Source organism: Stegodyphus dumicola, chromosome 8, assembly GCF_044657685.1.
Source record: "Stegodyphus dumicola isolate Sdum_Otavi_A_Nest chromosome 8, ASM4465768v1".
NCBI lineage: Eukaryota > Metazoa > Arthropoda > Arachnida > Araneae > Eresidae > Stegodyphus > Stegodyphus dumicola.
The window spans coordinates 171,368,240-171,392,436 of record NC_140775.1 but is presented as its reverse complement, the minus strand read 5'-3'; the positions used below and the strand labels follow the sequence as shown (position 1 = coordinate 171,392,436).

The 24,197-nt window shown below is 33.9% G+C and overlaps 1 protein-coding gene across 4 annotated transcripts in view; it reads left to right on the top strand.

The window, feature by feature from the left end:
- LOC118199119 (uncharacterized) overlaps window positions 1-24,197 on the top strand; it is a 196,576-nt gene that overhangs the window by 57,756 nt on the left and 114,623 nt on the right. The window lies entirely within an intron of this gene.

Genomic DNA, 24,197 nt, shown 5'->3' with positions numbered 1-24,197 from the left:
CTGTTTACTAGAAAATCTTTGTGCCGTAATTACAATTGAAAGAAAGATGAAGATGTGAAAAATTGCAAGTTTCAAATTTTTTTTTCAAGGATTCAGCTATGAACAGAGAAACTTTCACTTTCTTCATCCTCAGTTTGAATACTTGTAACAGCACTCTAATTCTACCATTAGACTTTTTAAATTATGTAAAAATATATAAGTTGCCATTAGGCAAAGTTGCTCACTTCACAGTGATGCACACTACTCCTCACAGGGCCTTTTCATTACACATCTGCAATTCACCCATTTTGTGGTATCTCTTGAGGTTTTTCTATGTGCCGTTTCCTCAAGCCGCGGTCGCCTGAGATGCTAGCAACAGCGTGTGACACCATCCTAAAGATCAGTATCAAATAAAAAGGCTATCTAGTTTATGCTGCAAAAGGTATTTCTAAACCATTTTAAGTTTGAAAACCGAGAAAGAATAAGTAAACGTGTTATTTCAAAATGTGATAACTTCAGAAGATGACACCAGTTTTCTTGCATGTGGCTATACTTAAATATATTTGACTAAAAAGTAAAGTATTGATTCATCGCTGTCGACGTGAATTTTGACCCTCCAAGTGACACAGAGTATAAGATATTGCCGTGAGTGGTGAAGCAGATTGTATTCCTGTTACGCATATTTCTGTAGCTTAAACACGAGAAAGTATCCATTGGAAACTGTTGTCTATATTGCATGTGAATTTCTGGAGCTTTGTCAGGATTAGTCAGTTGAATCTTTGTATAGATAAACTTAGATTGGCGGAAAAACTCCATTGAGTTCGAGGGAAACTGACGTGCATCTTTTTTCCTGAGGAGTAAGACAATTTTTTTTGATTATTTAAATTGCTTTGCATCATAATTAATTTCAGCAACTAGTTGAACGGATATAAAGCGAACTACAGAATGGAAGTCTCATTTACTGAAGAGAAACATAAATTCTTATTTAATGAAATCAACTTTTCTCCCCTTTCCAATGTCTTTCAAAATTTCTTAATGTTGAAGCCATAGGTGGATGTTAAATTGAAATTAATAATTATTTGGTAATAAATTATTCAGTAGCGTTTCAAACTGGATTGCTCATACTATAGAGGAGCTTATGGAAAGTTATACGCTTAAAGGATCGTTCACACTGGGGTTTATCTGAGCTAACGGAGACATCTGACATAGCTGACGCAGCTTTCAATTTTTCCTCATAGCGGAGTGAGTTGAAAAATCTTAATTGCACATATAGCGGAGCTACTCGATACATGAAACTGACTCCATTACCTGAGATAAACACCCAATGTGAATAGCCCTTAAATGGAGTGATGGCTTTGTAGAGGACTTTCTGGGAAAATCTGCTTCATATTCTCGTTAAATTTAAGGTAAACTGCAAAAACACCTATGAAGCTTCGGCGCTTTTGCATTCGAAGCTGGGTCGAACTACCAATGTTCAGCCTTATTATTCAACTATCTGCTGAGGGTAATTAAGTGCATTACAAATATATGATACTGAATGAAGCACACAGTAGTCGAATAGCTACACTAGGTTTCAATTCTTATTTAAGTATAAGGGGAAAAGTACAACACATTAGAAAAGTGTTAAATGTCTATCTACTTCAGTTACGGTTAGAATGTGACACCTCCCCCTTTCTTCACTATTCCACTAGTTCACCAGTGGCTGGTCCGTTAAAACCGCTTAACACTGATAGTTCGACACAACTTTGACCACAAAAACGTTCATGTTAGTTTCATGGGTATTTTTTGTGGTACACTATATATGTTCAATGTGAATTATGAAAATGTTTTAAATCTTCTTTCCTTGCTTTTCTGATTTAAGAATTAGATTTATTTATTTATATATTACTGAATTCATAGCATCAGCTCTCACATGCTCATAATCTTTATTTATTTATTTTTTGTTTTGTTTTGTTTTATGAAACTTTCCTTATAAAAGCAAGGAAGTGAATTTTTAAATCAGTTATTCGTCTTATAGTTAGTTGATTAAGTATTCTTATATCCAAAAAAAGTACATTTTAATTATCAGTACTATTTTTTAGTTATTATGTAAATTTAATATTCGCATTTTTTTCATAGAGAACTGAATGTCTTTTTATAGCTGCACAACTAGGTGATCTGATTCCTGTGATCTGATTCAGAAACTTTTCTTTACAGCACGGTACAAAGTCATATCAGTTGTTGAGAATATACTTGTCTTTATCATTCAGGTTTAGTGCTAAAAGTTGTTCCTAGAAATGTCCAACTAATGATTTTATCTCGTTGACACGTAGTAACCTCGCAGCTGAGTAATGTGTCGGTGACATTTCAATGATTTCTTGATTTAAAAAAACGCACTGTTCTACTTTTTGGATCATATGCTGGGTTAGGTTTTTCTTTCTCAGAATTATAAGTAGGCAACTTGACAATAAATGATGTTCTATTACTTCTGATGAGAGATAGGGGAATTTTCAACTCCGTAGATAACCTCCAATTGCAAAATTTCTCAAAAATTTCATACATTCTGTCACTCCCCCCCCCTCCCGAAGGCATACATTCAAATCGGTATTTTAAGCGAAAAATTGATAGTCGCTGTGATTAATAAGTTTGTTTTACGTTTAAATTTTTACTGTATTTATGCTCTTTCAATATTGTGTGCAAAATTTTAATGTAAGTAATAAATGAAAAAAAATTTTTTTTTTTTTTTTTATTCATTACATGACAAAAATATTAGTTATTTGAGAATGGTAAAAGATGACTGATTAGATTTCTGAGTATTGTGGAGAAATATTCAGCTGATCAGAATTTGTTTCTTTCGAATGGCAACAGATATGTCTTTATTCCAGTTTCATGAAAGAAAATCCAAACATTTTTTAAAAGAATGCTTAAATATTTAATTTTAAAAGAAATATTTTTATTACATACGATTTCTTAAAGCTGAACGAAATCGAAAAACACTAAAATTAATTGAATATAAAATAAATATTAAATTTTACACATTTCTGGTACAAATTTGAAAACAGTGCTGAAAAAAGCATTGAGGCACATAAGGAGGGGGGGGGGAGAAACACCCTCCACAAAAAATTGTCTAATAATGTATTCGGCCACCTTTTCTTTTCATGAATTCACTGAGTATCATAAGACATTGATTTCATCAGATTTTGATTGACATTTGCCTCTTCTTCTTTCCCCCCCATTTTATGTTGATTTTTTCTGCAAGTGAATTTCTGTAAGAAATTTGGTTTTTATTAAATTTCTGATGCAAATCACCCCAGATATGCTCAATGGCACTGAAGTTCTAATTTAACAGAAGCGTTTCGATTACATGAGTGTAGGTTATATAAAACCCACAGTTTGCAAATATGAGTTGCTTTCCAAAATATCGCTTTGGAAAATCGACTTGATAAAATTTTAATGCAGCCATGTGCTCATTATATGTGCTGTATATTTCAGATTTTTTTCAAGTATTCAGATGCATAGAATTATCAATTTTTCCATTAATGTGCTGCAAGGAAACTCAAAACCATAAGGCTGCCTCTAACACGTTTTACTAGATTATTGCCAGCCAAAGACTAATCGGTCAAGTTAAAGGAAGCTCCATCCCGGTATTAAACTGTGACAGAGCCATATCGACTATCATAACCAGACTTAGGACAAATCACTTTAAAGGGATGAGGATTTCTGCAGACGGACAGCGTAGTTACACCAACATTTGTCCTCATTGCCCAGATGACATCCCACTGTCTCGCCATCACATCTTCAGCTGCCCAGCAATTCAGGCCAGACTGTTTAACATCGGCATTGAAGACCCAGTGGACCTACTTTATACTGATAGTGCTGCCGAGGTTGCAAAAGCTGTCTTCGACAGCTTCGAAGCTATATAATTGCACTTTGTCATAGACACAACATCATCATCACTAGATTATTCATTCTTAGTATTAGGTTTTCCCCTAATCATTTGCTTTTAATCACTCCCAAAATATTAAGTTTACTTTTATCTGTAAGTATAGCGGATTCTAGAATTCCTGATGCATACAGGTCTTAATGAATTATAATCATACTTTCGATTTATTTTACTGAAAAATGGATTTTTCGATCTATTCGGCCCTAAAAAGTATATTATCTCAAATTATTTCTAACAGTTTCTGCTTTCCTAGATTTATTAAATAATCGTTGGGCATTTTAAGTCAATATGACTTTACTATTTTTAGAATTATAAATATATTTCTAACGATCCACTTTTCTTCTCGTTCAGTGAATCTCCTCGTATGCCTGTTCGTGGTTTGTTTTCAAGCAAATTTGTTTTACAGCTTCCAAAATTAAATTGAATAGTTGATTGTGTTTTAAAAACGTGCCAGAATAAGCTCTTTATAACATTTTTAACTTAATGCCCAAACACTTTTTTTTTAACCTTAATTTCGTAAATAACGGCAAGGTGTTTAAAATATCTCATTTATTTCATAAGTGATATTTAATATTATTCCTCGTAATAGATTTAGCTTGATATTTAAACACAGAAGCAATAAAAAGTATTTAGTTTTGAATAATGGCTGAATTTTTGTCGCTAAATGCTTGAAAGTTTATGCCCCAATACTTTTTTGAGTCACTGTAGTTGCTTTAGTGGGCCATCCGTACGTAATAAAAGAATTCTTTGAAGACAGTTACTAGACTTTAATTAGTTTTTTTCCCTTCTTTTTTTAATTTGATATTGTCACGTATTGAAAGTTGTTCTTTACTTAAAATAAGTTAATGTCTTGTTCTTTCGTTCTATTGAAGTCAGAAACATTTTTAGTTTGTTCTTTTCTTTTTTCAGATCACTTGAATGCTGCACTATCATAGTATTTATTATTATCATCCATGGGGGGGGGATATTTTATCATTCACCGTGGATCATCCTCGCATTCTGGCCATAAAAGCAACATGTCTTTTAGTATTTGAACTACATTTTTCTTCTTTTGCCATTTTCAGTCCCGTAACTGAGGAAGAAAGTGCTATTTAACCTTCGGAACTCTTAAATCAGCAGATTTCTATCGCTTATTATTTGTTTCTTTACATACTGTTTAATTTCCCCGATTTTGAAATTTTCGCGAATTTCAATAATTAGTTTACTTAATTAGTTTTTTTTTTTTTCCGTTCTTTTTTTAATTTGATATTGTCACGTATTGAAAGTTGTTCTTTACTTAAAATAAGTTAATGTCTTGTTCTTTCGTTCTATTGAAGTCAGAAACATTTTTAGTTTGTTCTTTTCTTTTTTCAGATCACTTGAATGCTGCACTATCATAGTATTAATTATTATCATCCATGAGGGGGGGGATATTTTATCATTCACCGTGGATCATCCTCGCATTCTGGCCATAAAAGCAACATGTCTTTTAGTATTTGAGCTACATTTTTCTTCTTTTGCCATTTTCAGTCCCGCAACTGAAGAAGAAAGTGCTATTTAACCTTCGGAACTCTTAAATCAGCATATTTACTAGCATTACGCAGATTTCTATCGCTTATTATTTGTTTCTTTACATACTGTTTAATTTCCCCGATTTTGAAATTTTCGCGAACTTTCAGTTGATTATTATTATTAATAATAAAATAAATAAACAAAAAAGGGCAAACGAGGATGACTATTGGTTGTATATATTTGTAATATCAACCCTTTATCCTTTGCCTTCAATGTTACCTTCACTGAAATAAGGTATTTTATTCTTTCAGATTTTAAAATGATCGTATGCCTTCTTATGGCGAAACAGATATTGTCTTGTGTGATTTCATTGGGAGATATGGGCCATTTGTTGCAGCTTAAGTGCGGGTTGGCTGCAAATATATCTTGCTGGTACGGGAAATTACAGATTCTATTACAAAATCAGGACTCCACTTTCTTTGTCTCCGGGAATATCTCTTTTAACTGTTCGAGTTTGTTTTCCTTAAAAGTAAAATTGTGGTTGTTCATTATTACTTAAGTTTTAAGTTGGATATTACCTGAAAAAGAATAGTCTGTAAAGAAAGAGGTTTAAAGTCTTATTTTTCAAGTATGTGTTTTCAAGCCGCTGAAACTGATAGTTGTCTCAATGTGATGCTGGCTGCCTGTTTTTGTTTCCCTTCTTCTCCAGTGTAATGTGAATACCTTTATACCAATTTCCTTTAAATACTCCTAACCAATTAATCGACGTAAATTTTCGCGCATTTGGAATAACGGATAGATGAGATGGATTAACAGTTCTCAGTACATTTGTTCCTTTAATACCACGAAATGGAAGTTCACATGTCTAATATGTGACGTATGATCGTTAGTCAATGACGTTGGAGGACTTTAAAGTTGTTGTAGCGTAGGAAATCCGTTAAGCTGGAGGTCCTTCATCAAGAAATTACAACAGTCCTTGCATATGCACTGAGCAACGGTTGTTCAAACAATTTCTAGCCGTTGTGCTATGTCTGGCCGCTAGGCCACCGCTGTGATATTTTCAGCGCTCTAAGTAATTGTACAGGAGTATTGTATTTAACCTATGATAGGTATTATTATATTAACCTATGCTTAAGTTCGGTGCTAACACACAATAAAAAATTGGCTTTCGTTAAAGTGCATGTACGTTTTGCTGACGACTCCTATGTTATTAATCTGTATTCTTATACACTATTTACCTTTTATAATTTTTTGCCCTTTTGCATTTGGGATAAAAAACAAATGTGATTAATGGTTCTTATTACGTTTGTTAAATTAATACCACCATTTTTTTAAAAAAATTCCTGTGTATTATTTATCCTTTTACGACATAAGTTAAAATTTTGTTGTTTTTCTTATATTAACGGAAAACAGATCTGACAGGTATAGCGCGACAAAGCATGTCAAACAACGGGTTAAAAGAAAAGCTGGCTGGAACTTCTTAGTCATATCTTAGGAAACACCTCGTAGCTTATTACGGGTATCAAATGCAAGTTTTCCTGGTTAGATTCCTATAAGCAGATACATTTCTCCGTAAGTGCAATGATTGTGACTTCTTTGGGGTTGCGCATTGCAAAGCGTGAAGATTTTCGTAATCCGTTCACTGATGCAGAGTGTGAGTTCTAATAATAAGCATATAAGTGTTTACTTTAGTAAATGCCCGCGAAGGACATTTGAGTGTATTCATTTGCTAGAAATCTCATTATTTAAGATCAGTGTCACAGATTTTGAGTTTTCTGTTATTAATTAACGAAAAGTGTCCCACCTGCAGAATGAAAAAAAAAAAAAAAAAGTTGCTTTGAGTCTGTGAAGTGTGACAGGGAAACACATCTACCGAAAAAATGAAGGCTATATTTTTCCAAATTCTTAGAATCGGAATTTTATTACATACGAACGTGTTAAGTCATTGCTAGATTGCATTTGTTAAAAAAAATTCCTATCATGTAGCCAGTTTTATTACCCTTGGCAATGGAATTTGAGAATACCGTGTTTACTCGCGTAATAGTCGCACCAAGACTTTGAATGAAAAACTGGCAAAAAAAAGTTCGACTTATACGTGAGTAAATACTGAAGTCTTTGCAGAATTTTACTGCCAAAATAAACAGCGTTAAATTGCGGAGAAAAGAAGAATTAGGCAGTTGATTTCGGATTATTAAAAAAACACTCATTCCGTGATTCCACTGGACCAAACAATTGCTGATTTTTTCCCCCACTTTTTGTCTTATTTGCTTATAAAGGAATCTTGTTTAGACAGATATTTGTTTAATTCTTCTATTGTGCATTGTTTATGTTAACGACACTGCTACGCGTAAGAAAGAATTTTCCAGTGAGTATGTTTACTCTAACAATAATTACGATTTTCAAGTTTTGATTAAACTGATTTACTTTGAAAAAAAAGGAAGAACAGCTAAATTAAGTTTAAGTTTTAAATTTTCTCATTAAAAAGTATATTATCTAGGCTAAGAAGAAAGTGAAGCTGAGGCTGTTTCTTTATTATTATTATTAATAATTAATTGCTTATTTTTAAATAACTAGTTGCGTGGGAAACCTGAGACACCACATTCATTTATGAATACATAAATGAATGAACCTTTCAATGGGTTAAATTAGCTACGCTCTATTTAATCTTCAGAGAATGTTTTCCATTTCATCTAAGCAGTGTTATCAAGTCTCTCAGTCTTATCAAGTCTAAGTTTTGAAACAAAACCTTTATTGTAAAAGATGAAACTGCTAACTCTTTAAAAAGTGTTCTTCCTTACTTAAAAAAACTAACAGAATAATAATAATGATAAAAACGCTTCATTTAATTAACGGTTTGAAATGCTCCTTAACACACTAGATTTCTGTAAAATTTTCATTGTGCTGTGGCAACTTTTTTCAATCGCAAAACGGTTGGTTTCATTTGATTATTGCCAAACACTCGAGGGCTATATGTCTAAAGAGATGGATGCTTTCGTAGAGGACTTTCTAAGAGAAACTGGATCGTGTAAACGTACAGCACGAAAACTCCCGTGCAGTCACCGCATTCGCAGGAACTACCAGTGTTCAGCACTGGTTTACTTTACCGCTCAGCCGCTGGTGGGCCAAAATCGCAAAACGGGGGAAGAAAGTAATATGTGATTCATTCAAGAACAGTGAATTCAACTTCGTAACTCAATCTATGCAGTCCCCTCCCCAGGAATTTTAAAGCCAAATCTGAAGAAAATTTGTCCCTTGAGTGGATATACCTCTTCCTTTATATACCTCTGTCATAATAACCCCCCCCCAAGTAGTTAAATAAATTTTAATTTTACTTATTCCTGGCCTTCTCTTTTTCCGTGACATTGGTTCATCCAAATCGGAAGTTTTCTGCAAATTTAAATTATGTGAACCTGAATATATAATTTTTTTTTACAATGGCAGGCACTGTAATGGCATTGGCCACTACTAAGGCCAGACGTGGTAATCATTTTACTGTGGAGGGACCTAATAGGCGGCCACCGTTCCCTCTTGTGGAAAGGACTGACAATTTTAAATCCATGCCTTGTACGGGATTCGAACCCGGGCCCTTTGGTATCGCAGTCAGGACCCCTAACCACTATGTATATACATATATTTTGATTGTACTCTTCTTCAAGTGCCTTGTATGCACATGTATATATTTCTTTGTACATTGTTGTACTCTTCTTCAAGTGCCTTGTATGCATATGTATATCTCTTTTTTGCATTTTATAAATGTCGTCTGCTCAGCCGGGGCTGCGGCCTGGTAGCTAGTGGTTGACTCCCGTCGAGTTGGTAACCAATTCTGCATGGATATATCTATAGACCTGGGTCGGAAGCCAACTCAGCGGTTTACCTCCCCCTAACCACTATACCATTTGGGCTGCATGAACCTGAATATTGAACAGAGCTTATTCTTAGTTGAATGCTTGGTTTAGTTCCTGGGTCATTAGAAGTACAGAAGTACATCACGAACAAATAATTTGGAGGAAAAAAAAAAATGGTCTGATGAACCGTCTTGACTTACGTGCACGGCAGCATATGATGAACACGCCAACATTTGAGTTATGAAGTCAACAGCATATCATTTTCAGATGTGTTTTTGGGTAATCTTGTCAGTATGTCTTTTTACTTGCTTTGGAAACATGCTATGTCCTGAATAGGAACAGGGAGCTTACTAAAGCTATGTTCAACTATATGTGGAGTGGACGACACAAGCAGGAAGGGTGTACTGAACCCTTTATTTTCTATAAAATTACAGATGCTCCCGTTCTTCGGGATACAGAGACCAACCACTTGTGGTCTGAACGTAAGAATATAAAACTACTAACTAAAAGCTAACTTTGAATTAGTTTACAAATGCCTAACACTAAGACTGGCCTTTTAAAATATTACGTAGGTAGTACGCAAACTGCTGAAACTACAATACGTTTTAAATATCAAGAGGACTAAACCTCTGGCCTTAAAGACAAGCAGCAACCGATTGAAAACTCGTAAGAATACAGTGGCAAGGCGGATCATTTCCCTTCCCTCTCTAACTCTTGGCAAAAAGCCACAACTTAAATACTTGGGCGTTAGCAAGTACAATTTGCAGAAACAAGTTAAAGCATTTAATTCTGGCCGGAAGTGGAAAATAAGAAAAGATAGTATAGTTTTAAAATAAACGTTAGTAAAACTTAAGATCTTTACAATCTTTGCTATGTAATTCGGAAATTCTGACTTCTGGTGTTGACCACATAGTTCGGACTTCTGCAAACATCATTTTAATATTTTACATTGCTTAACTGTCTGTAATATAGCCTAGCAGCAAGGGACTTAAAAAGTGTGCATTCGGTATGAAAGAAATTACAAGATTGAGTTGCAGGCAGAAAATTTGAGTGCTTTGACATATTTAAAGTCTCCCTTCTTTTGGTTATCTCTGATATTGTATCTCTAGGAAAAACCACGGCCTAGTAAGCAACGAAAGCATGGAAAAGTTACTAGAGGACCAATAAAAATGAGCTCAACAAAAAACAACTCTAGCAACTTCAGAAATAACTTCAAAAGTAGTGACTAGAAGTTTAACTTCAGAAAATGTGATTTGGGAAGAAATGTTTCTAGAAAAGGAGAACGGGGAAAAAATCGTCCTAGTTTTCTGTGATCGGTGAAATTTGTGCAAAATGAAATAAGATGCAAAGTTTTCATGTAACGATATTAGCCTTATAAAGCATTGTCAAGCTACAACATTACCAGTTTGAATGATCAGGACACTTTAGAAATATTTTAAATAACATGGGTAATGACGAATCACTTTGGGCAAATTTTGAGCAAAATGAACACCCAGAGAGTCTTAAGCAGAATTGAATAGCGTTAAGAGACAAAGAAAAGGTAAAAGAAGATGCCAATAAAGACAGTTCCCTTGGCGTTTGTATGAAAGGGAATTTCGCATCCAAACAATAACATCTTCCTCGTCATTTTCCACTTACGCTGTCCATTCGCATTCGCACAGGTGCAGTAAAGTTTGTTTGACTTGTTGAATTGGGAGCATAAACTAAATCTAAATTCGTATCAGGCGTAAAGCGAATTATCTCCGAGTCTTGAAAAGGTTTAAACAAACCGTTTTATTTACAGTGCATTTCTCGTGCTAACAGAATATACCACAGCTTGTGACTATGCAACTAAAATAACAGTGAAATTTGAAATTTAAAACGTAGACTACAAGTCAAAAGACTACACAGTTAAATTAAGCTGGCTCTATCAAACTTAAATATCGGCAGCAAAGCTGAATAAGTAAAAACTTACAAGAGCTGCGCAACGTGACCACGGGGGGGGGGCAGAAACGTGCTCCTATAATACAAAAACCTCAGCTTAAATACTCTCTAATTTACATTTCTGGTGAGGGGGGGGGGAAGGAGAAATTGTAGCAAAGGCTGAAATTATAAATAACTGATTAATTTAAATAATAATTCTTACCAACCGAATCAAGTGTTCATCTATTTTATCTGTTTAAATACTGTGTTTATCTTCCTCCCTTTTTTTACGAATTATTTTATTTAACGAATTTTATTAGTTTTGGGTTATGAACATGTGCACGGTGGTCCAGAAACGGATTAATGCATTTTGCATTAATTCCTGTGGAGAAAATTGTTTCGGTTGGTAGACGACCTTCAACAACTAATTGAATTCGTGAACCGAGGTTTCATTGTAGTCATCTCTATGTTTTTTTCCCCTTTGCTGTATTCTCTGACAGTAAATAAAATATTAGCCTTCTGCTAAATGAAGTTTTAAATTTAATTTTTATAGTTACAATATTTCTTTCTAAGTAGGCAGTTCAATTGTAATTGTTAGTAACTTTTTAAGGCTGCTTTTGGAATTTCAAATAATTTAGCGGTTTTTAAAAATTTTTATAGCGCAAGTTGTTTGTAAATTTTCTTGTCGTCTAACCCAGGGGTCCCCAACCTTTTTGTCCCTAAGAGCACATTCTAGAATAACTGTCGGACGGCGGGTACCATTTACTTTTTCAAATTGAATTTATAGGTGGATAAAGTTAATAAATACATGTACATAAAAAAAGAAAGGGTCGCATTTTGCTTTGTGCTGGTATCTGTGTTTGACGCAATTTCTATTTCATTAAAAATGAGAAAAATCTCACATAGTATTTTATTGAAAATTAACACATTTTTATTGTGATCACACAGCGGCGGGCATAGGGTTGGGAACCCCAGATCTAACCTGAGCAGGGCTAGGCCATTTGTTCGAATCAGGTTTAAGATTTTAACTTAGGACTAACTAAAATTTAAGAGCTACCCTGTAAATTCTAAGAGTTTTTTTTTTATTCCCCTCCAAAGCAATAATGAAATGGAGAGTTTAAAAGTTCCAAGCCGAGCGGTAAAGTTGCTGAATACTGGTAGTTCGGCCCGTGGTTGTAATCCCGACGAACGGGGTGGTTGCATGGGCGTTTTCGTGGTTTTTCCCGTGGTAAGATATAAACGAACTAGTTTCCTTAAAAAGTCCGCCACGAAAGCATCTCTCCCCTTAGGTAGATAGCCCTTGGATGCTTTGCCGTAATTAAGTAAACCAAACTAAAAAATGTACAGCTTCAACCTTGTTGAATCAAATTAAACCTTGTGAAAGAATTAAAAAATAAATGCATTTTAAAGTTGATATGCAAAGGATTTTTTATAATAATTTATTTCATATTATTCGCTTCTAATGCTTGCGAATTAAGAACTTGAAAGTGCTGACGTATATCGTCATTTTTGGCTTCGGCCGAGGTTTCTGGAGAGCGCAGGGCAAACCGCAAGTTTCTCCGTGCTGTGGCAAGTAGGAGGAATACCGTGATGTCCGGTTGGATAGCTGTTGCTGAGATGGAGGGGCAACATCTCTCGCTGACTCACCGATCGATCCCGCCACCCTCACACACCCCCCGCCGCGCACGTTTCCTATCGGCAACGGAGCGATCTTGCGGTGACGGCGGAGAATTTCTCGCGTCCCGATTGGCTCTTTCGGATTTAACGCGGTGTGAGAGGGAGCAAACTATTCTGCTCTCTGCATCTTTGTCAGAGCTAACATCGATGGCAGTGAGGGCGGTCGCCCCCGGGGCTGCTCACACACGGAGACAGCTAGCTGTTCTCGACTTGCCATTGCCAGATTCGGGGCGCGTCCAACGTGACGATTCCAGCGAACATCCATTAACATAGAATTTTTATTAATCAGTGAAAACTTCGAAAATATATTTTTATAGATATGAGGAAAGGCGGAATAAAATATTTTTACACGTTTTTTTTAATCGAATTTTAATCATGTTTTTAAAAAATCCTTACTAGAATTTTAATTGAATCGGAAGATGTAAAAACGGGCTCTGTGACAAAAGTCAAATTTCATAAGCGAGGAAAAAAAAAAAAATCTCGATCTCATTCCTCATAAGGATGTTTTAAAACCCCTGATTTATATGGATCCTCATATTTTTGTCTAATGAGAGTCTTGTGAAAAATGGGATAGTTGTGGTTTGGGGGGGTGATGGAGGTTGCTTCTGTAAAATTCTATTTTTGTCACATAGTTTTGTACAAACTCCGATCCAGTTTTACTGTTGAATTAAAAGCTATTTAAATTTACATACCTATTAAAATATTTAATAATTGGATTTTGAATTAGTGCATTAGATAGATATTTAACTAATTAACATTTGGATTAAAATCTCGAAATTGAAACTGTTCTGAAGTAAAGACATATTTTATGTTTCAAGCTTTTCTGTGTTTTATACTCCAGAGTAAAAGTTGTTTCTTATGATTTTATTTTTGAGTTTATTTTGATTATAGTTGAACCAGTTTTTTTCATACTTTCGAACGTTTTTCTATGGGGAGTCATTGCCCTTCTTTTCAAGTTTTATTTAACTCGGCGCTCTCCTACGTTTTCAACAATGTCAGATGTCTTCTAAATGTGATCTGTAGGCAAAAACGCACATTTATTTTCATATTTACAGTAGTTGTACTGATTTAAATTAATTAAAAGTCGTCACGTAATGAGGAAACACAATGATAACTATTACTGGCTTTACAAAGCATTTATAATTATGAATTAGCAGCCTTCTGCACCTTATTATGTACAATAGTAATATTGAGAGAACATGTTTACTCGGGCGTACCTGATATCACTGCAGTTACGGATTTGTGATCATTTCTAGACTATTAACTGATACATTTGGAATGATTATTGCGAAGAAACGTGCCCGTGATGTTTGTTTAATCAAGTGAATGTTTAAAATGTTTGTTTGGAAAGTATTTCAAGCCACAGAAGGTCTCCGAAAACCTTACAAGTATTAATATGCCAAACAAATGACATCGTTGTACGCTGATAGTTTCGTCCGGGATCAGCGGTGAAATGGGAAAGCTATTACATCTTTTATGCTCTGTCATATATAATAATCATATATAGTAATGCCGTGTATAATAATATGGAGAGTTTTAACAAAGGCAACTCTTTAGATTTTATACTGTATTCAAACTTTCTAAATTTAAAGAAAAATCATCACAGATGTTCAATGGCAAGACAGATGCTAAGGGATCAGGATGATTTTAAAATCAAATGAAAATTTTTCCAAAGAGCATGGGCGAAAATTGTACGTTCTTTCGTTTGATACTTTTGTTATTTCAGTCGTGTGTCCGTCGGTTCAGTTATTCGTTGTGTAGAGGGAGGAAAAAGCACAGTTGTAAGTTACGAAATGCATGTGAAGTGACATCATTCATCAATATTATAGATATAGCCAAAGTATAGCATCTCAGACGCACTCAATACTATTTTCCTTGTCATCTGTATATTCGTTTCGAACCGATGTAATTAAATGCGGAATATGGAAGTGTTCTTTCTGAATTTTATGTGTATTTTGAGATTCAAGCTCATACCGCAACTTGAAATTCATAAATACGTTGGTAGGTAGGTTACCTCGGCTGTCAGCGGTATAGAATATGTACTATGTAAAAGTATGGTCTTTTACTATCCTTACTTCATTTTTAAACTTTCTTCTGCCTACTTCTGGTTTGCACGCTGTTCTCATTAGTATATCGTAATGTACACTTTATTTTACACTGCTGTGTTTAATTACATTATATAATAGAAATGGTCAAACTTACCTGTTTAATTGGGCTCGCATCGTAACTAACTGTATTTTTATTTTTGAACATCCAACTTTAACTATCAATAATTTCTGTTCTTAATGTATAGAATTTTTTACGATTAGAGCGGATATATTAATTTTAAAATAGATGAACTGTAGGGACATAGCATACTATAGTTGTAACTCGTATTAGAAGAAATAAACTATTCGTTTTAATTCGTTTATAAAACGTTTTGATGATCCAGTTTGCTTTTAATGAATGAATGAAATGGTCTAGACTTAGTTATCGTTTCTGTACATTGGTCGCATATAGTTGTGAAAAAAAAAAAAAACAATTATTTTTATGCAAAACCCCTAAGTTCACGGCTTACTTTAAGTAATTCTTTTGCATCGAATAGCAAGATTCACCAATTATTGAGAGGTAAAACCGCTGAACACTCGTAGTTCGAACCCCTGTGAACGGGCCGGCTGCATGATTGCTTTTCGTGATTTTCCCATGGAGGTAGGAAAGGGAGGAGGGGCCATTCCGCGCTAGAAGTGAAGCACTGCTTTGAAGCTTGGGTCACCAGATGGGGTGTTCTTTGTTTACATTCAGAAGCTCGCTTGACAAGATTCTGATAGTATTTCGACACACGACAGTTCCACAGAAATCGAAAAAGGGACACTCTCGCATGAAAGAAACATTCATAGTGTAATGGATGATAGCAATTTGTTAGCTTACTGACATTTACGCAAAAATCACATCTTGGTTATTTTTCGATAATTAACAACAGCGATTTTGATTATGAATTTGTTTTATAAAATTCTAAGCTGTTGCACTACAAAAATATAGATTTTAAGAAAATTGCTAAAAGAGATCTGCCAAAATTTATTTTCTAGAAGATTTGAAAAGTTTGAAACTTGATGGCTAAATGTAAATATAAAATTATGTATGTTAAAATATTTGTAATTAGGCACATAGGTCAGATTAAGTTTTTATTAAATAGAGTAATGCATGCAAGGGCTATCTGCCTAAAGAGAGAGATGCCATCGTGGAGGAATTTTGAAGAAAAACTGACCTTTGAGTGGATATTAAAAATAATACTTATAATTTTCATTCAAATTATATTCATATATATCTTTTATGTAAAACTTTCGGGTGTATGCTAAATTAGTGTAAATTACTTTACACGAAAAATATAGTGAATGCACAGAAATTAAAGATTTGCACATGCCGGAAATGATAAATAGGAAATATGTATGGGTATTTATGCATGTGCTTGCAAAAAGCATGTATCTGCCTTTGACAGAATACTTAAATATTCATTAAATTATTTATAAATGTATTTGAAATGAAGAATTTATTTACTTGTAAACAACTGTGAAAGTACTGTGAAGAAATCTAATGATTAAATGTATCTAATTTATAATGATTATAAATGTTATCTAAATATATAATAACCTTAATATTGAATTGTAAACATAAATTGAAATCCTGTTGACAAATAAGTTATAAAACTATTTAAGCAAGAATTGTTCGTATTGGAAAGCAATCTGTTAAAAGGTATTGTAAAGCAAATGCTATGAGATGCGCACTTAAGAACGTAATAAAGAGTCTTGGAATATGTATTGTTGAAATAAAGGGTTAAAAAAAAATCTGAAAAGTATAATTAAAAGAATTATTCCCTTTACATTTTATAATAACTCAGTTACAAGTTTTAAATAATACTTAAAAAAAAAACTTATTTTATTCCCTTTCAGAAATGTTCAGAGAAAGTCAAATACTATTTAATACCTATTTAATTATTAGGAATTAGCTAAATACTTATTTAAAGTATTTCGCTAATTTCTAATAATTCTCTAATTTAAAATGAACCGAATAAAGCATTAATTATAAATTGACTTACATTTTTCGATTTAAAAGAAGCCAAAAAATCATGTCATATTTAGGAAGAAGCTCTATAAATAGAAAAGAAATAATGAATAATTTTAATATTAATAATACAATAAACTTTGATCTTAATTTTTGTACCTTAACCGAATAAAATCGAATTACCTTAATTTTTTTTTCTATTGTAATTAACGAAAACTTATGAAAATATTTCATTCAAATTAAACCAAATTAAATGTTGTTTTCACATACTTAGGACTCTGAAGTGTTGTAGAAAAAGAAAATATATACATTTATATGTATATTTGCGACGTCATTACAAAATATTTACACCCGAACGCGTCAAATCCCATAGAACTCAATGGTAAATGACCCAATGTTTTGGTCACCACGTAGGGATCGCCGGTGCTTCAGAGCAGGGTACGGAGAAACTTGTTTAGGGCGACTCCATCTTACTTTCTACCTCCATGGATTTTCCCCATTCTAACATGGATACGAGCCAGTTTTGCTTAAAAAGTTCACCACGTAGGGATCCTTTCCCCTTAGATGTCCATCCTATGCTATACTGTAACTCAAATAATCCTCATCGAAGTGTAGTTTTCCCACAAAGCTCTCTTTCCTGTCTTGCACATTTTAAGAGCAAAGTAAAATTGTTAATTCCCTTTTTCAAATTACTTTTCTTCACTCAAATGAAAAAAACTTTCATTACCGTAAAGGTCTCTGCTTTCCTTCCGTCGTTTTCAGTTTGCTGCTTCTTGAATATAATCAGAATCGGGGGGAGGAGGGACTATTGTGAAAACTAAATCGAAAATGCTTGATTTCGTATCCGAAAAAAGAATGTTGGGTACAATGTACAAAAATTAAAAATAAATGTTTTAGTAGAAATATACTTCTCTGTATACAGCGCAAAATTAATAAGAATTATTTATTTATATTTATACTAAATAAATATTTTAGTTATGATAAAATACAGTGTCACTGTTAAATCACTCAAATGTCTTTATTCAAAAGCTTTTACTTCGTTAAAAAAGATATATACAAATTTGCGGCTCTTCAGTTTTCCTGAAATTTAACGTTCGAGTGCTACTGACATGAAATTTGGTTACTCCTCATATATTATATTATGCAATTTTAGTACAGATAATACTATATTTTATGATGCAGTGCCTTAGTTGCATAGTTTGTGAATTAAATTAACCGGAATAAACGTCGATTATAAAAATATCTAGTTTTATACAGCTTTTGCTATTATCCACATTAAGTTTGAGTTTGCAATAAATCCACAAGAAAAGAATGGCAGGAATTTTTTACTATTTTTCTCTTGCTCGACTTTCCATTGTATTTAATATTTTTATGCGTATGAATATCAAAATATATCTAATATAATTACCACTGTTTCGAATTTGTGTGACACAATGATTCATTAATCCAGAAAATAATAATGTCCGTTGTTTATCGTTAAGCGGATGCGGTAAAGTAAACGAATATTATTAGTAAGCAACGTATTAATTTAGGCATTTTTGAATGAAGTATGCAACTTAATATTATTAAATTCATAAAACAGTGATAGGTAGATCTTACTTAAAATTATTATTTTTTAAAAAAACCATAACATTGGTAATTTTGGGGGGGGGGGCATATGCTTTCAATATGCACCTATTTATCATTACTGAGAAAATGTCCAGATAAGTTTTGTTCCAGGGTTATGACCTTTTTTTTAAAGCCTGATTCCATCCTTGCAGGCTGTAGAATGTGAAAGTGTAACATAGTCCTGTATTCTTTGAGCTTAAAGAGCAAGGTCGCCTTTACAAAGAATCTCTAAGGAGAAGAATGAAAGCTTCCATAGACGCAATGTAAACCTGTTTCGCCTCTGCGCCGCTGTACCGAAGAGCCACGACTATGCAGTGAAACACCAGCGCAGGGTGAAATTTAAACAGCGCAGTTCGAGGAGATAGTAAATTTTTTACTTTGAAATAACTCAAAATGTTTTATTTTCATACATTTTTGGAGTTTTATGAGCAAAAGGATGTTAGTTGGAATTTTGGGGCGAATTATAGAAATCCTGTGCAATTTTTACTTTCATTTTAAACAGCAAGCCGTGCGAAGACAAAATTTAAATGAAATAAATTTCTTAATTCTTTTCTTCTGTAAACTTAAAAAGGGGGGAAAACACATGCCATACAAAACGTAATAAATTTTTATGGATCCATAGTTAAAATTTTACAGTGAAGTTTTAAAAGCAAAATTTGCAATAACTAACTGAAACAGAAAAAAATATTTAAAGACAATTAAAGGCACCCTTAAATAAAATGAAAACACTGAAATACATTATAATTATCCGACAACAACTTTAAAAACAAATTACCATGAAAACGTTTAGACAAATATTTGGAATGACCATTGTGAAAACCACGAGCAAAGTTTTCACCCAATAGCCAAAACCATTTCACTTACAGCATTACATTTAAAAAGTCTTTAAAAGAATTTCACATAGCTAAAACCAAGTACCTCTGACTACAACAACAAAGAACGTTTTCGAACAACGTGGTAAAAGATTGCTAACATGGCCGACGGCATGCTGCATTCTTTGATGTTGCTTTGTTGCCTCCTGATGTTATTTCGCACATGCGCAGTGAGGTACGGAGGGTGGATGGCTTTGGAATGGTTTGCCCCTTTAAAGTAAGCTTCAGGGATATACATAATGTGTCTCTTCGGTCTGACGGAGCCACATTTGCCCCGGGGAACCTTTACTTCTTCTCCTTAGAGATTCTTTGGCCTTTATTCTATATATTGTGTTCTTAGAAGCCCCAAAGGAAGTAATCAGCGGGTGATAACCAAAAGGAGGGGTTGCTTATTCTGCAAACCCACTTTGTTTAATCTAGTGCCTCAGGAAATGTGGTCTAAATAACTGTAAACATTTGAAGACCAATAAGAAGGTGCTACGTCTTCGGGAAAATAATGCTGAACTATTCAATTCTGGAAATTGCTCCAGCTTGTCCAGTTTACTCTTTGTCCCCACCTTGGGATCTAATTCAGGTAGCCATTGACACAAGGCCCATTGTGGACTCCAGGTTACAGGGAAGTACTGCAATAGCAGTAGAAGCTCTGTATAACACTTGTATGCAAGTATCCAGCTTGTGGACGTAGGTGTTGCTCGTATGGATAATTCCAAGAAAGAAAAATTTCTATAAATTTGTCTGTTTTATGTCAGCCCAAACCGTAGCTGCTCTGGAGAATTTTTGCTTAACAAAAACAAAACTGTAAGTTATTAATTATCTTTGTTTCCATATGAATGCACCATGAATTTATATACTACTTTTATGGATCAGCCTGTCTTTTGAAAACAGCAGTGTTTCCGAAATGAATTGTTGTTCTGTCTACTAATGTTACACTATAATAATTTTCAAAAATATTGACAAATATTAGCTTCATCTTGCATTCTAAAGGTAGACATTCAAATCTGTATTGAATTTTCTTTCTGATCAAAAAGCTTTTGAGCAATATATCAGTCAAGTTCTGCTTTTGAAAAAATTGATAGGCTTGATGTGTTAGTTTCTGTGAGTTTTGTTAGTGTGTACTTTCTTACTACTAGTATAGTTTTGTTCTATACTAGTAGTTACTACTAGTATAGTTCTTACTACTAGTATAGTTCTACTAGTATAGTACTTTCTTACTGCTAGTATACTCTTACTACTTCAGGATAGTTTTGAATTCCTATTACTGTACACTTTCAACTACCCGACTCAGTTATCCGAACTGTTTGTTTTTCCTTTCGAAAGTATTCCAATTTATGACTACTGTTGATTAATCTATTTTTAAATTTTTCTTTAGTAATATAAAAAAAAGTAAAGTATTTCTAAGAAACTGTTAATTTTAATCACGATTTAGGACAAGTTTAATAGTATTTATTGTAAAAAATATGTCAGTGTTAATTACTTCCATTCAATTTAGATGCCTGTTGTAAAATTTTTTTGTTTATTACATTTGTGATTTTTTTTTTAATATTATTACCAAGGAAAGTATTTCCTTTTCGCGAGTATAAATATATTGTATCTAATTATATTTCTTTCATTCAAGTAAGTCATGAATTCTAATCGATGACTTATTTCAGCGATCGAACTGATATCGATCAGTTCTTAATATAAGTACCACTAACGCGGAGAAGAGGTAACTTTGATTCTAAGCAAAAATCTCAAATATTTTTAATAACCCACTAGAGAATTAGTATCTATTTAAATTAGTAATTTGTAAAAATTAATTATTTCGGAATAATTAATACGAAAAATTGAGGGATTTCAGCCGCACATTAAAGCAATGCGATGTGACTTTTGAAAAGATACGTTGTGTAGTAGTTGATATCGTTTTAATAGACTGAAATAAAGTTTCGACTTATTTATTAGAGTTAGCGTACGAATTATCCGTACGATAGTAAAGTTTTGCTGGTGAAATTCTGGTATACCGCCCACGTCTACTTGTTATCTCATACATGTACAACGTGACAAAACAATTTAAATTAAATGTATGGATATTAACAATGTACCGTATTCTTATTAACTTAAGTTTTTATTCACACGGGCCACGTTAATAAAAAACGCTAATTAAAAGTAACGTCCGTATATAAACGTTGAGAAAGATACGATATCCTAACAGCATAGCTGATAAACTTTACTGTGGATCCCGGAGACAGTCTTGGTGTTCATCAAATTTGACGTGGATAAGGAAGTTAGTAAGCATTTCAGCAATTTCAAGTATGGAAGCTATTCCATTTAGGAGAATTGCATAACATTTCAGGTTTATTATAGAATTGTCAAGTTGGATAATGCGGTATTGGCGGTACGTATTCAATAATATTAACGCGGGAAATGATGCTTACAAGTATACTGATTCTGAAGAGTTTGTTGTATGATGTCTGAGGTATATTTTAAATTATTTTGTGACTTCACAGTTCCAGATAATTCGGTCTTTCATGTTAAGCGATGACTGTTGGTGATGTTCCATATCAATGTACATATTCCCAGACATATTGTCCGTACTCACTGGTGGGCACGAAGAGAAATTCCATCATTCATTCACCACAGTTGCAAAGCACGTGCTTCAGTAACTCTTGGGTCCATGCTGTTTTTTCTAGCTTCTATCGTGTATTGGTTTTTAGGGAAAGCTAGAAATCATCTAGAGCAGGGGAATCGGGGGGGGGGGTATATAAGCAGATTGATTCCCATGGCTGCACATCATCTTGATTGTTTTTTGTATAAGCTCTTATTTTCTGAAGAATTGCAGCGACACTGATGGCAATTCTGTTGAAAATTTCATATTGATTTTTCCGAAGATACTAAATTGGATACATTAATTACTTTTTACATAATTACACTTTGGGATTTCTGTCGTATTTTCGCAACGTAAAATATGGTTTCTTAACTCAAAAAGATTTAGTTGAAATAGATTGAATTACGGCAGAGCGCCTGAGAACTAGCTGCCTAAGGGAAGAGATGCCTTTTTTGACAATGTTTCAAGAGAAAACTCGTAGTCACATTATGCATGGGGGAAAAAAAAAGTCCTATGCAGTCAACCCTACGAAATTCTTCAATATTTTAACCCCGGGCGAACTAACTACCAGTGCTCAGCGATTTTACTACACATCAGAGGGGCCAATGTTCATCTGATAGAGCCATTGCATTTGCTGTGTACTTCAAATAGATATCTTCTTAACATCATAAACACATTCTACACAGAAAATTTATTGTAAATTTGTTTTGCCTTCAATATGATAATTGAATTTAAATCTTGTTGAAACATTTTATCAGTTGATGAATTGTTGAATTTATGCTTGACTAAATAGCTTGAACATTTATCTTCTAAAAAGATGGAATAAAACTCGCATGGGCCTTTTTCCTTATAAAGACGTTCAAACAAAAATTTTCAAGCTGACGCAAAAGAATTTCAGTTCTCAATTTATATTGAATGTAACTAATTGAATATATTAAAAAAATAAATAAATAAAATAGAAAAGAAAAAATCGACACAAGCATGCATAGTAACTCTGGTGGTTAACAGTTCGAACTGATTTGATAAGAACTCGCGACAGCCAAATTTTCAAAAATTACCATTATACGTTATTAATATTATTAACGCAAGTTAATTTTCGTTTAAAATGCATGCCCAAAAATTATTAATCTAAGCTGTAGTATTTTTTTTTTTTTTAATTCATGCAGTTTCGTCATCCATCATGCATTATTTTTATCTCGCTGTGGACCTTTTTCAGATTGTTTAGATTGATGCGTATCTATCGAGATACAGAAGTATACCGTTACCTGGGAAAACTTCGATGAAACTTTGTTCTGCACAAAAAACTACTTTTTTAAATATAAAATTTGGTCTACTAGAATTCAGTTTGAGATCTGAACTTTAAAATCGTTGTGAATGTCATTGAGCAGCTGGGTGTGTTTTGGAAGGAAATGATTATGGTCTAAGCAGGTCTTTACTTACGGTTTGCATCAGAATTTTAGATGTATGCAATACGAATGATAAATAAGCAGACCTTCTCACTTTTGTTCTTTTTCGGAAGCCCTTCCACAACCTTCGTTTGCTGGCACTGTTTGAAAGAAAAATGGGGACTGACTGCTCTTGCAACTCCGCTGGACCGGAACCGTAGCCGGGTTGTCCGCTGTAGCGTACCCGATTGCTTGCGCGCGAAATGACGTCACGATGCCGAACGTGTGCCGAATGACAGACGAGCGTTTTTTCTCTCCCCCCCCCCCTCAATAGCAATGCGCATGCTCGGAATTGCCAATGAGCGCGGCTTATCCGCGATCTTGCGGAGTATAATTTTTCCCGTCGAAGGTCCGGCTGTTTGTTGCGCAGAGGGCACGAGAAGTTGTTGATGATCTGGTTTATTTCGTGCTTTGCCGAACTTTTGTCGTTTAATCTGTTCGGGCATACTTCAATAGAATGAATGTCTTAATCGCCGATTCTTCAGAACAGTAGTCAATTAATAATGATCTTATTACCATTTAATCTGCCCAGATGGAATGTTGATAGAATTAAGGAAGTGGTCAACAAGATGTGGGAGTGCTTAACGGCAACAGTTCTTTTATCTATTGTTTCTGTGGGCGAGCTTTTAAATCAGGGGTCATCATAATGGTTGTTATCTGCTATTGTTAGATGTAGATAAGGTAATCTTACAGAATCGACTGGAATAAATAGAATTTAAAGACATCTAGAACGTTAACAATTTCCTTAGACGTTTTATCTTTTTATCTCATGTCAGACATACGCATCTGTTCGTTAACAAAGGAGAGGGCTTATTATACATCACCTTAATTCACCTG